The sequence below is a fragment of the Amblyomma americanum genome, chromosome 2 (assembly GCF_052857255.1).
Source record: "Amblyomma americanum isolate KBUSLIRL-KWMA chromosome 2, ASM5285725v1, whole genome shotgun sequence".
NCBI lineage: Eukaryota > Metazoa > Arthropoda > Arachnida > Ixodida > Ixodidae > Amblyomma > Amblyomma americanum.
The window spans coordinates 207,838,723-207,853,539 of NC_135498.1; the positions used below are offsets into that span (position 1 = coordinate 207,838,723).

General features: G+C 46.6%; 2 long non-coding RNA genes across 2 annotated transcripts in view; one reads left to right on the forward strand and one right to left on the reverse strand.

Moving 5' to 3' along the window:
* The window catches only part of LOC144119436 (uncharacterized), a 621,994-nt gene that overhangs the window by 66,086 nt on the left and 541,091 nt on the right, over positions 1-14,817 (forward strand). The gene's annotated exons all lie outside the window — the stretch shown is intronic.
* LOC144119435 (uncharacterized) lies at positions 8,853-14,131 on the reverse strand. Its single transcript, XR_013312366.1, has 4 exons — positions 14,051-14,131; positions 13,467-13,564; positions 10,986-11,125; positions 8,853-8,891 (listed from the first exon to the last, which is right to left on the reverse strand). It is a non-coding gene; the product is annotated as an uncharacterized LOC144119435 (long non-coding RNA).

Genomic DNA, 14,817 nt, shown 5'->3' on the forward strand with positions numbered 1-14,817 from the left:
CGTACTAAATTCTTCACTTACCGCTATCGAAACATGGTGCTTGACATGGCAAATGAAGGTAAATACAACAAAAACAGTAGCAATGACAGTCACCAGACAACGGCAACCATCACCCTTTAAATACTGCATCAATGGACAGGTTCTCTCTACTATACTAAGTTAAAAATACTTATGTGTAATTCTAACATCCGACCTCAGATAAAATGAACACGTAACCTACATCACAAAAAAGTCCATGCATAAACTGGGATATCTGAGCACATGTTTGCAACAGTCGACAAGAAATAAAACTTCTAGCGTATAAATCCTACATTAGACCAATCCTTGAATATAGCTGTATTGTATGGGATCCATGGAGCCAGCAAAATATCAATAAGTTGCAGAGGATACAAAGAAAATCGGTAAGATTTATTTTCTGTTCCTATAGCTGGCGCACTTCACCAAGCATACTTGTTAAACAGGCTGGCTTGGACCCACTACGAATCAGACGCTATCGGGAAAGGTTGAAGATCATGTATTTACTGTACCATGAGAAACTAGGAGTAGAAAAGAATGAGTGCATTGAACCAGTCACTAGACGCTCAACGCGATCGCATCACTCAAAAAAGTTAAAGGAATATTCTAATAAAACCGATGGTTTCAAAAATTCATATTTCCCACGAACGGTCCGAGATTGGATCTTGCTGTCTCCAAACACAGCGGAAAGTCGATCAGCCGAGTCATTCTGCAGGGCGCTAAAGAACATAGGTATGTAAATCTTTTATTGGAAACAGATGAAGTATAACCTGTTTTACTTGTTTGTTGTGATTTTCCCTACCACCGCGATGGTCTACAATTAGAATTCATGTGCCTACATTTTTTATTATTTTTTTATGCGAAAACTGTGTTAAATGGCTCTGTAGTGCTTTTTATGCTGTGTTATGTTTGTTTCTATCTTATTTCCTACTCCTGCCTAAGGCCTCAAATAAGGCGGCAGTATCTTCGAAATAATAAATTAGTAGCCTGCGATGATGCACAGCTACCGAGCCCACTGACAGGCGGCGATGACAGCACGGGCTTTATATGGATGATAGAATTTTCAGATGATATTCTTGGTGATGACACTGGCCTCTGATGGTCCAAGATGATGTCCTCTGGCGACGATGAGTGCACGCGATGGTGAAGCAACGGTGATCAGGCAGGCGGTTCAAAAAGGCCTCTTCCAAGGAACTTCGGGGTGGCGGTCGAAATCGATGCACAGGAAGCAGACGGCAGAGCATCGAAAAGAAGTTTCACAGCGAGGGCAAACATCTGCGTTGTGAAAACTATCTGATTAGTAGCCTGCGCTGATGCACAGCTACCCTATTGAAAAATCTCGTATATATGTGTTAAATGTGTCTCATATATACGCAATTATTGGATATGTGTCCACATATATGGTCGTATGAATACGTGCTCGTATGGCATACGCGTTCTCTCCACGTATGGCGAAACACTTATATACGGGTGATACGTGCCTCATATATACGCTATTGGATACGTGTCACTCCGGTCCCTCGTATATACGAGGGCCACGTAACCTTCGTACAGATACGAGGGCCTCGACATGGGGATACAATGGCCTTGCAACACGTACTCTGGTGTATAGTTAATACCTCTGAATATGTAGGCTACCCGAATGAACTTGCAACCCTTCAGTGCAGCAAATGCTGCATCCCAGCACTAAATACCAGGCTACAGTCAATGAAATAATTTTTCTTGCTGCCTTTATTTTATCATTTTTATCTGACTACAGCCATTGACTACAGGGGCAGATGCAGGCGATGATTACTTGATGTCCCTCAGCATGTCCGCCAGGTAGCAATTCAACTGCTTTGCGCATTTTCTCATCCTCGGCAGCTTGTGCAGCTTTGATGTATGCATCAAATGCATCTGAAAGAGTATTAATCATGACAAAATTGAAGACATGCATGTGCTGTAAAATAAAGGTATTTAAGTCATGCACACTTAAATAAACAAATGCCTTTGTCAGTCAGGAAATGTACCTAAATAACAGGCTTACTGCCCACAGATGCTAGTTTTTCTGAGCTCATCCGAGGCTTCTGCATGCCACCAGCCTTAAGCGATTGCCGGCATACTGAGCCGGTGATGATCCTTCCCTGAATGCTCTTTCCCCTAAGGCTCTTCGGGGAAGGAGCATCACCAGGAAGGAGCGTCACTTTTGTGGGGAACCCCACAAAAGTTTTGTGGCGTCCTTGCAAAACAGGAAGTCTCGACCTTGGGAAAGAAGCCAGCGCCACCGCTCTGCACTGACAATTTCCGCTCCCGAGGTGGATCTGCAATAAAACAGCTGCACATATGCTTTGTATAAAGCCCTATAACAGATTGGGGAGAGAAGTATTTGCCACATTAAAACTGCTAAAATCCTATTCCTCAGGACTCCTATATGTAACATTAAGAAAATGGCAGTTTTCCTTGCAAACGCTACTAATGATAAAACATGACACATCGCTCTCTTCTTCGGAGTGAGCAGCACGATGGGCCACCAGGTCGAGTTTAAGTGCAATCATATAAGCTGCCTTTGACAACATAGATGAGCCTTTTTATCTTTACTTCAGGCTCCACTGCACCCTGGCAACAGTAATGCTGCCAAATATTCGGAAACACAGAACGAACAGATGAAAGATTATGAATATTTAAAACACAGCAATTAAATCTTAGCACAAGAGGCTGTGCTAATTAGAACATGAAAGGTGAAAGGTTGTGGTCATGGCTTAGTGATCTAAGAGTTCATTAAGCAAAGCTGCCCTGAGCTGTCACAGGTTCAAATTGTGCCTGGGGCTCCTGCGCAGGCAATTTTTTTCCGCTCCACGCCATTTGGATGGAAAATTCCACGTGTCCGAGAGGTGTGCACTGATCCTCAGCCCTATACGTTTCCACAGTTTCTAGATTGTTTGCCTGCAGTTGCCAAGAACGAGAGCTAAAAGCATTCCAATCTTACAAACTAGTTCTAAATATGAGAAGCCATCGTACCTGGCCATTGACCTCAGCAAGAACACCTGGATTCCATGGTGCAGCAGGACCCATGCTATTGGAAGCCTGGAAAGTGTGCAAAGTGTTTGCATTTGCAAAAAGAGTAATGTACAGTGTCGGTGAAGTCTTAAGGCCAAAGGCTTTTCGCTTCAGCCGCATAACAGAGCCATTACAGCAATATTAAAGACCAAGTGACCTTGAAGTGCTAGCAGGTTTCTTCTTGCGATACAGAAGCTTCCTGCTTGACTACAGTTTTGAATGATCTGCTACATGAATTATTCTAGGAACATTGATTTCACTGCAGCTGAATTCTGTAGCCTTAACACTTTTGACCTAGACTGTACATGGTACATTAAAGGGACAGTGAAGAGAACTCAATCACATTTCTTTTGTAAGCAAAATCTGATAGTTCAGCATTTCATGGCTTTGTTGCCGCTTGTCCGAGAGCGAAAGATGCATTTATTTCAAAGAAATTTGCATTCGAAGTTGAAAAAGTTTTTCCCGCCACTCCGATTCAAACTCGGGAACTCTTATGACATCACGGCGCACTCTTATGACGTTACAGGACGCAGTGACAAAAAACATGACGTAAACGCAGACTCCGTGATTTCTCGCGGCTAGCGGTGCGGTCTAGCAGCAGCCAAAATGAAAGCTACCGCCGCCACACGTTGAAGGCATCTATCGGGGGTCGCTACCATTGCTTCGTTTATGTTTGCACCAGCATCTTGCCAGCGTTACGATGGATCCCGTTCCCGAGCCCGATGACAAAGTTCTCGCAAAAACCCCGGCCTGCATTTCAGCGACCTCTGCCCCACAGAACGTGCGATGCCTTTGAGGGAGCACGGTTAGTTAGGCGCTGGCGGGTCGTTCCCCCTTCCGCCATGAGCAGCCGTTGCAAATTAAATATCATAACCCCAGTGCGGGGAGTCGCGAGGGGCCAGGACAAGGTCAGTGCGTCGCGCCCATCGCAGGCTGGCCGGGGCTTAGGGGTCAACAGATTGTGATTCCTTGAACGGCGCGGTTGCACGGTGCAGAAGACGGCGTCCAGGTCTCCCACGGTTGCAAGGGCGAGGTTATTTATTTATTTTTTTGCCACAAAAACAGATGGGTACTCAAGGGCGCTCGCATTTAAAGTAGGCAGCTTGAAAGCAAGGCCGACGCTTCAACGGCTTCTCTGCATTTCCGGAGGTGCAGGGTCCACTGGATCGGGTTCTCTCGCCCACTTGCATGTACAGTACTCACGGATTGAAATAGGACATTCGGAGCGCGTGGCCGTCGCTTCATGGAGCGCCGCCCGTAGACGCTCATGGAACCAAGGTGGTGCATTGTGGTATGGCGTGAGAGGGAGAACATCTACAAAGCAGAATTGTTCATTCCAGTAGCCAATCAGCCGGCCTGTGGTTTACCACATGCCTGCGTGGCACTGCAAGGCTAGCGCTCCGAATGTCCTATTTCAATCCGTGAGTACTGTACCTTCAGATGTGTACTGTGAATGGATTAAATTAGCCGAGAGTTCGAAAGGACAGCACCGCTTAACGACCGAAGCTATTGAATGATGTCACAACGCGCACCTCGCCGCGGAACCGTATCAGTCTGGTCTGGCTGGCACAGCTGGCGCACTCGGCGCGAAATAGAGACATGCTCTAAGTCTCCGCCAATGTGGTCAGAGTGCGCCTAAGCTGCCGAACGCGTCACCGGTCAAGCGCAGTTGGAGTATAGAGGGTCTCGCTTTGGCCGACGTGACGTTGGTGTGCAGTGCGCGCGCATGCGTTACGCCAGGCTATAAACGCGCATTAAAGGGACACTGAGGAGAAATTGAAGTTGCCTTGTATCGATAGAATACAAGCTCCAGATCACAAAAACGCAACTCTTACAGAAAACAAAGCTCTTGTAAGGTAGAAAATAGCAAGGACCAAAACACAGGTATCGCCGCCACAGGGCAATCTCGCAAGTACAAGCGTGATGACGTCATAGGACAAGAGACGCCACCTTGGAGGAATGTTCCTTTTTACATGGAAGCTGCTAAATCTCTGAGGCTGACAAAAGAAGGTTGCGCGGTTCAATATTGAAGTAAGTTTTGTTTTAAAACCGATAGCGCACTTTTATCACACCAGGAACACAGACAAAAGACAGCCTGAATGTTGGAAGCAAAGAAAACCAATGCTTGGGGGCGCCACAGGCAGCCACGAGAGTTTCGATTTGTTATGGCGCTTCGCGTCTATGAGCTTTGCGTGACCCGAGGTTTTGTTTTTGACGCACCTCTATTTACAAGTGCCGAAGAGCAGAGGAACTCCAAGTACCGCTTCAAGTGCTAGTTAACCTTTGAAGGAGCCTGTTAAGGCTGGTCAAATCATCGCCACGGTCGATGAAAAACTATCATGGCACGATGGTCGGTGATCGTGCAAGGCAGTTCGCAGTATAAAGGGCACTTGTGTCTTCACATGCTCGCCCGGCGAAACACTCTTGGCTGTGCCAGTCAACTTCAAACTACTTAACGGAAATCATTTATTAGGGACGGGAGACAAGGTACAAGGCAGTTAAAAAAAATTGATGGCCTACCTGTGTTAGGCCAGGATATACGTAGCGAAAGCGCGGAGACTTCTGCATCGGAAGAGTGCAATCACTAGATGCGCCTTTATTCATAGTTAAACCTTGAGCCGTCGTGGCGGAGTGGTAGAGTCTCCGCCTAAAACTAGAAAGGCCCTTGTTCGATTCTGAGCCTCGGCACAGGTTTTTTTTTTTTCTGTGAGTGGGCGGGGTGTTTCAGTGGCTACCATAGGTGCCGCCACTGAATACGTTGGTTAGCTGTTAAGCGCAGGCTCTGTTAAGGTGCGTTTACACTCCGGAGTAATGCGCGCGCGCGCTGCATGGCGACGTCACATCGGCCAAACCGAGACCCTCTATGCTCCAACTGTGCTTGACCGCCAACGCGTTCGGCAGTTTCGGCGCACTCTGAACGCACTGGCGGAGACATTAAGCATGTCTCTATTTTGCGGAGGGTGCGCCAGCCACCGCCGGCCCGGCCAGACCGATTCAGCTCTGCGGCTAGGTACGTGTTGTGACGTCATTCAATAGCTTCGGCAGTTGGACGCAGCTGTTGTTTTCGAGCTCTCGGCTAATTTAATCCATTCACAGTACACATATGAAGGTACATGCAAGTGGGCGAGAGAGCCCGATCCAGTAGACCCCGTACCGCCGGAAACGCGCGGAAGCCGATGAAGCGTGGGCTTTACTTTCAAGCCGCCAACTTTAAACGCAAGCGCCCTTGAGTATCCATCCGTTTTTATGGCAAAAAATAAGATAAATAACCTGGCCCTTGCAACCGTGGGAGACCTTGATGCCGCCTGCTGCACCGTGCAACCGCGCCGTTCAAGGAATCGCAATCCGCTCGCCCCTAAGCCCCGGCCAGCCTCCAATGGGCGCGACTCACCGACCTTGCCCTGGCCCCTTGTGAATCCCCGCACTGGGGTTATGATATGATTTGCAACGGCTGCTCATGGCGGAAGGGGGAAACAACCCGCCGGCACCTAACCTAACCGAGCTCCCTCAAAAACATCGCACGCTCTGTGGGGCTGAGGTCGCTGAAATGCAGGCCGGAGTTTTTGCAAGAACTTCGTCGTCAGGTTCGGGAACGGGATCGATCATAACGCAGACAAGACGCCGGTGCAAACGTAAACGAAGCGACAGTAGCGACCCCCGATAGATGCATTCAACGTGCGGCGGCAGTAGCTTTCATTTCGGCTGGTAGACCACACTGCTAGCCGCGAGAAATCACGTCTGCGCGTACGTCACGTTTCACGTCACTGCGTCCTGTAGCGTCATAAGAGTGCGCCGTGATGTCATAAAGTTCCCGAGTTTGAATCGGAGTGGCGAGAAAAACTTTTTCAGCTTTGAATCCTAATTTCTTTGAAATAAATGCATCTTTCACTCCCGGACAGGCGGCAACAATGCCTTGAAATGCCGAACTATCAGATTTTGCTAACAAAAATAATTTGATAGAGTTCTCCTAACTGCCCCTTTAACAGAGCCTGCGCTTATCCGCTAACCAACGTATTCGGTGGCGGCATCTATGCGCGCCACTGAAACCCCCCACCCACTCACTGAATAAAAAAAAAACCTGTGCCGAGGCTCGGAATCGAACCAGGGCCATTGTAGTTTGAGGCAAACTCTACCACTCCGCCACGACGGTTCAAGATTTAACCATGAATAAAGGCGCATCTAGTGAGTGCAATCTTCCGCTGCAGAAGTCTCCGCGCTTTCGCTACGTATATCCTGGCCTAACACAGCTAGGCCATCATTTTTTTTAACTGCCTTGTACCTTGTCTCCCGTCCCTAATAAATGATTTCCATTAAGTAGTTTGAAGTTGACTGGCACAGCCGGGAATGTTTCGCCAAGCGAGCGTACGACGACACAAGTGCTCTTTATAGTGCTAACTGCCTTTTATGATCACCGACCATTGTGCCATCATGGTTTTTCATCGACCGCGGCAATCACCTGACCAGCCTTAACAGGCTCCTTCAAAGGTTAACTAGCACTTGAAGCGGCACGGAGTTCCTCAGCTGTTCGGCACTTGTAAATCGAGACGCGTTAAAAACAAAACCATGAGGCACACAAAGCTCATAGACGCGAAGCGCCATAACAAGTCGAAACTTTCCTGGCCGCCTGTGGAGCCGCCAAGCATCGGCTTTTTTTGCTTCCAACATTCAGGTTGTCTTTTGTCTGTCTTCCTTGTGTGATAAAAGTGCACTATCGGTTTTAAGACAAAACTTACTTCAATACTGAACCGCGCAACCTTCTTTTGTCAGCCTCAGATTCGCAGCTTCATGTAGGAAGGAAAATTCCTACAACGTGGCGTCTCTTGTCCAATGACGTTATCACGCTTGTACTTGCGAGATTGCCCTGTGGCGGCGATACCTGTATTTTGGTTCTTGCTATTTTCTACTTTACAAGAGCTTTGTTTTTCAGTAAGAGTTGCGTTTTTGTGATCAGGAGCTTATATATTCTATCGATACAAGCCAACTGCAATTTCTCCTCAGTGTTCCTTTAATTGGCATCTCCAGGAGATTTTAAAGCACTTTGAGTTTACTATCACATTACACTTCTTGAACTTTGTCTGAGTTGCAAGAAATAATTCTGCAAAATAATGAAATGTCAACAACTAGAACACAAACAAAAACTGCATTTCGACCACAAAGCCATCGCTAAGCAATACTGCTCCGAGCTGCCACAGGTTAAAATTGTGCCTAGGGCTGCTCTGCAGGCAATTTTTTTTCTGCTTCATATTATTCGGACAGAAAATTTCCCATTTCCGAGAGGTGTGCACTGATGATCATCCCCATGTTTCCGGTTTCTAGATTGTTTGCCTGCATTTATCAAGGATGAGAGCTAAAAGCATTTCAAGCTTACAAAATCATTCTTGTAAGATCGACAATTGGGCTTTGATGCCCCAGCGCCCCGTGCTGAAGAAGGAGCAAAACACAGGCAAAGACGAGGCTGACAAAGTTCAGTTTGGCACACAGAAAACGCTTGGCTACCGAGGTGCGCTGTACTAGCAAAGATTGTGGCCGTCGACACTTCTTGTTAGCACTGCGCACCCAGCCCCTCCACAAGTGTAAAGACGCAAATCAAACAAGAAGTGTGGACGGCCACAATCTTTGTTAGCACGGCGCACCCCGGTAGCCAAGCGTTCCTGAGCACCAAACTGAACTTTGTCAGCCTCGTCTTCCGTCTGTGTTTTGCTCCTTTATCAGCAGTGGCCGATGGGGCATCAAAGCCCACTTGTCTTACATTCTAAATATACGACACCTTCATACCTGGCTGCTGACCTCAGCAAGATATCCGGGTTCTGTGGTCGAGCAGGATCCATGCTAGTGGAAGACTGCAAAGTATGAAAAGTGTTCATATTTGCTACAAACGACTAATGTACAAGGTAAATTAAACGGCAACTTCAGAGGATTTTCAAACATATTCTGTTTACTATCACATTACACTTCTTGAGCCTGGTCAAAGTCCCGAGAAATAATTTTTCCAAATAAGGAGCAAAGAAATAATGAAATACCATTAACTAGAACACAAAAAAACTTGATTTCAATCAACAGATCAAAATATGATGTTAAAGGGTTTTACTGGTAACACTGGTGACTCACATTCTGTAATGCACCAACTAGCTTTAAAGGAGTATAAACACCCATCTTTTGGGTGTGTGTTTTTGCTTTCTAATGAGGCATCAGGCATTATTATACATGGATTACCTTGTGGCATTCTCCTATTCTCAAGTCTAGCAAGAGAACAGCAGTTCACAATTGGTAGGGAGGTAAGGGAAAACGTAAAGGAATACGTTTATTTAAGGCAGGTATCAATATGACAACTGATCTGGATCATGAGGGAATAACTAGAAGGATAAGATTGCGATGGAACGCATAGGGCAGGGTCTCTCAGGTCATGAATGGCAGTTTACCAATATCCCTCAAGAGAAATGTGTACAACAGCTGCATCTTACCAGTACCCACCTATGGGGCAGAAACGCGGAGGCTAACAAAAAGGGTTCAGCTTAAGCTGAGGACAACGCAGTGAGCCACGGAAAGAAAAATGATAGGCCTAACGTTAAAGCAGTATAACACCTACCGTTTGGGTGCGTGCTTTCTTGCTTGTAATGATGCATAAGGCATTATTTTACATGGAGTAGCAGCTAGTAATCTCTTACGACCGCTTAATAATTTATAATAGCATTTATTTTTCGTCCAGTTTCGGCTTCAACACTTGAACAAGGACAGTGACGTCAATGTGTGCTTACACGTCACGAGACATGAAAAAACAGCAATATAATCACTGCTTGCACATTTGTTGTCATTCCAGCAATTGAGGAAGGCTGATTTCAACACTGCAGTAAATTAGAACAATGAAGCAGCGATTCTATGGACATTTTTCCATGGCTCACGTGAAGGAAAAGCCCTCTTTGACGTCAGAGCCATCGTTCGGCTGTTCCAAAACTGAAACAGCATGCCAGAAAAAAACAATTATAAATTATTTAGCGGTCGTAGGCAAACATCACACGGTGATTCATGCCTAGTAGCGTCTTCTGCATCATTGAAGAAAAGAAAACATGCCACCAAAATTAGGTGTCTATACTCCTTTAAGAGACCGGAAGCAGGAAGAGTGGTTGAGGGAACACACGCGGGTTAATGACATCGTAGCCAAAATCAAGAGGAAGAAATTGGCTTGAGCGGGGAATGTAATGCGAAGGTAAGATAGCTGTTGGTCCCTAAGGGATTCCAAGAGAAAGAAAACATAGCAGTGGGCGGCAGAAGGTTAGGTGGGCGTATGAAATTGAGAAGTTTGCAGGCATAAGGTGGGCGCCGCTGGCAAGACATGGTTAATTGGAGAGACATGGGAGAGGCCTTCACCCTGCATTGGGCGTAATCAGGCTGATGATGAAGATTCTCCCATGACTACTAAATAATTTATAATCGAATTTCTTTCTCGCGCCGTTTCAGTTTCAAGAGCTGAATGGGGACTATGACGTCAAAGTGAGCTTATAGGTCATACGAGGCATGAAAAACTGCAATATAATCGGTGCTGCTACATTTGTCATTCCGACTATTGAGGAAGGCTGGCTTCAACACTGTAGTGAATTAAAACGATCAAGCAGCAATTATATCGCATTTTTTCCATGCTTCACGTTACATATAACCTCTCTGATGTCACAGTCTTCACTCGGCTGTTGAAACCGAGACAGCATGGCAGAAAAATTCGATTATAAATTATTTATAGGTCCCAGGCAAACACCACATGATGATTCATTCATAGCAGTGTCTTCTGAATCATTGTAGGGAAGAAAACATGCCACCAAAATAAGGTGTCTATACATCTTTAAATCTTTAAATTATCATTGGGCTTTTTCAAATTGCCGTGCTCGGAGAGCCTGTTCGCTGCCAGAAAATTCACTCCTGACAGGAAGGTGCATCATGCTCACATGAACTAGTCGCCGCCAGAACCAGCCTGCTGGCAATCATGGCGCCAAGGCCGTCCATGGATCACGGAAGGCGAGTGTCCTCTGCTGCTTTGCTTGCTGTTGCGTCTCATTGCTCTCATGCGTACGGTAGAAATCTGATCCTTGGGAGCGAAAGAAAGGGCGTTAGTTATTCAGGGCAGCCGCGGACTCTTGCACTCAGATGCATACATAGGCGGCAACAACGCAAGTATATGTCCTTCAGTGCGTTGTGTGCTGTCGTGAAGTCTGCATGTAAGCTTCGAGATATCCTCAAAAGCATATGTGACGGGCAGTCGCACTCTAAAGACTTGCATTTGACACCACATAGGAGGGCTAATTGGACAGTGTTAATTGGAAAGACATGGGTGAGGCTTTTGCCCTGTAGGTGAAGTGAGGCTGATGATGAGGAGGAGGGAAAAACTGCGGATGCACTGCTCAAACAACATGCTGTAGTCTCAGATTATTGCATATTTGTTAACCACACACTAATTACTTGGGCGCCAATGATCGACCCTGCCTATACTGACTCTGCTGTGGTAGTTGCAATTTCTGTTTGTGAACTAATTCCTGTGGGCTGTGAGCAGAAAACAATCAGGATATGTTCCACTGAACTGTAGTCTGCCGCCCTCCAGCTGTTAATATTGCTGCCAGCAAGTAATGCACGCATTATTTTGACAAGCGTGCATATCAGCTGGTTGAATATTTTTCTGAAGTGCGTGCACTGTACAAATTTAGCTGCACGTCGTGTCTGTATGCTATCGCTTTTACTGCAGAGCTAGCACTAGAATGAAAGGCATTACAATCTGGCCTTGCATGTCGGCCCCGCACTGTGTGTGCAGGCATGATGATCCACACTGGGAAATTTTTCTTTTTGATGAGTCAAATGCAAGGTGAAGTATGCATACGGTATTTCTCAGGTATTTTAAGCACTTGTGGCAGAAGACCCGAGCACCAAGCTCTATGGCAACAACCGAATCGGCACACGCAAGGTTATGCTTCATCTTCAGCTGTGAAATGAAAATGACCTCCGTAGAGAATAAAAATTTTGAACAACAAATTTGGCAGAGCACACATGCACGCCAGCCGGCAGCCACTACTTAAAGTGCCCCGACCACCCTCTGGCTGAAAAAGTCATCTACCAAGGTTGTTATGAGGCACCGTCCCCGGAACACACAACCGCAAACAATCTTTAATAAAAGACATTATATTGGAGTTACATATATGGCAAACTAGCTACTTTTCCATGCTCCTCTCCTTCCATTCCCTCTCAGAGGTTTTTCTCCCTTCCGCTTGGACCACTAGCTTTAGTCCTCCATCCCTGCTTGTTCTGTGTGGCTGCCCTTCCGTTTACAAGAGTAGACAGCACCCCTTTTGTTTGAAAGTCAAATGGGGAGCTTTTGTTGGCGTCCGCGTTGGGCCTATTATGAACGGAATGCACACCAGCCGAAGAGGATTAAGGTGCAGATCCCATCGACAGGGATGACCACGGTGGCGCAGCAACAGCAGCGGCAATTTCGACAGCGTCATCAGGTGGCCGACGACTGCACAAAATGAAAGGATGACTAGCTGGGAAGGAGCCTGTTCTTCCCACGCTCGGCTCAATTCAAATGACCTTCCCCCTTTGACTGGTTCCCTGCAAGAAGCGACCGACGATGAACAGATGACGGGAAGAGGGGAACGGTGCCTTCCAGTAATTAATCGTGTCTTGACAAGAGCCGCCCCGACCGAAGAGAGCCCACCGCAATTGTAACCCACAGCGTAGCACCGGTGTTTTCGATAGACACGTGAATAATAATTATCACCCCTCGTGAATAATAATTATCAGAGGCCCTATCCGTGTCTCACGTGGCCCGATCCGCTTTGCTATGCCGCATAACCGAAGAATAGCAGGGCTTATAAATTTCCAGCAATACATATATTTTACCAGTATCATGGCACTGAAAAAACAGGCCACCGAGTTGCAAGCCGAAGCTAAGACAACGTGCTGCAAGGAGAGAAGTGCGCTGTCCCGCAACGCCGTATCGGTGGGCTCGATACAAAGCTCTCTGTTGTTGAAGGCAGCCTGGCTGCTCCCCCAAACAATAAATATTTTAGACAACAATGCGAGGAGGCAATACGAAAAATGAAACTTTGACCTCACATGAAGCACACAATATATGAGAGAACAAAAAACAGAACGATGCTTCCATTCCACATGCGGTTCTCTAGTGTCCTACGCAATCTTTTACAATGGTAGCATTTAAGCAATATATCTATACTACAATTCAAAGATCTGCTACAAAGCTCTCTGTTGCTGACGGGAGCCTGGCTGCTTCCCGCAACCATAAATATTTTAGACACACAGAAACAGAGACGCCTGCCTGGCTCTGAAGTATGCTGCTATGTAATGTACATATTGCGACTGGTAAGCGTGCGAGTGGCAGTAGCAGAGGCATCCGCAGTAAAACTTCGCCCAGTACATACATGTATCTGTGCAACTGTTGTTGCTGGCTCAGACTTTTCAAGGTCCATTGCAGTGATTTTTCTCTTGGACACCCTCTGGATAAGCTCCGCTTTTGTTACTGGAACACAAGAAATGAGAGATAGAATAATGAAAGCGACAGCAAACACAGGGCAAGCTACGGAAACGGATCAGTTAGTGTGTCGCGTTCATTGCTTTCCAAAAATCATATGATGCGAAAAATTAGCAGATCTGAACACAGCCGATTTCCCCCTGCCTCATGCAATTACTTGAATTCATGAAAAAAATCACGATATATTATTTCGCTCAGAGTGACGCTTACGTCGAGACCTGCTACAACGCGACCACGCAGTTTTTCCCTTCTTTGGGAAGCATGCGCTGGGCTGCTGTGGGCTCGGATCGCAAGCACAGAGGAAGTGGTATCGTAAGCGTTCTGCAAGTGCTCGCAACAGTAAAAAAGGATGTGCATCGACTTTATGTAAAACGCCACCAAGCTTTGCTAAAAGCGTTAGGCTTGACTGTACACGCATCACACGTTTGGCACTTCTGAAATCTGACCAAGTAGCGAAGTAACTGCAAAACTCACCTCCAAGCTCCATTACTTGGGCGGAATAGAATGCCTTCTCATCTTTTCCGCCGCGCCAGTAGACGTCCTTTTTTTTGCCAGGTCGCTAACGCCGTCGGTGAGGCATCATGGATAGGTGTAGCGCAAAGGAAACAAGGACCGCATAGAGACGTGTACGATAGCTTTTCCGCCGTCGGTCGAAATATTTCACGTACGCATAGCTCGCCGCAGCTGACGAACCCATAGTGGAAGTGTCACATGTGGCTGCAAAACACACAATCTAATAACTGTAACAACCACACACACCGACACGAGTGACGACGCAAACGTTGGACGCAAACGACCGCAGACTTGGATTGGCTTGGCGACGCGCACCGCACAGTGCACTGCATACGATGATGATGATGACCTCTTCTTTACAAACCAGAATAATAAATACGTTTTATTCGTTCAATTTCGTCTGTTTGTTTCCTGCGGCAGAACTTGCGTCTCCGACCGTGATCTCTATACCGCTCCATGTCGCATCCTCCTCGTGCAGCGCATCCGGCCATCCAGTTGACTGCTGATTGACCGCATGTAGTAGCAGACGACGCGGGGCTCTACACACCATGAAATACTTATAGTTGAAAAGTTACAAATACTACTTTGAAGGGGAAATAGTTATGAGTTCCGTGTCAAGCTGTGCCACAGAGCGTTGGTCCAACATAAGCAGAACCAACTGCAGAACCAACTAGCCCCTCAAATCGGTCTTGCACCTGTGACTGCCCATGGAGTGTGAATAGGGTAGC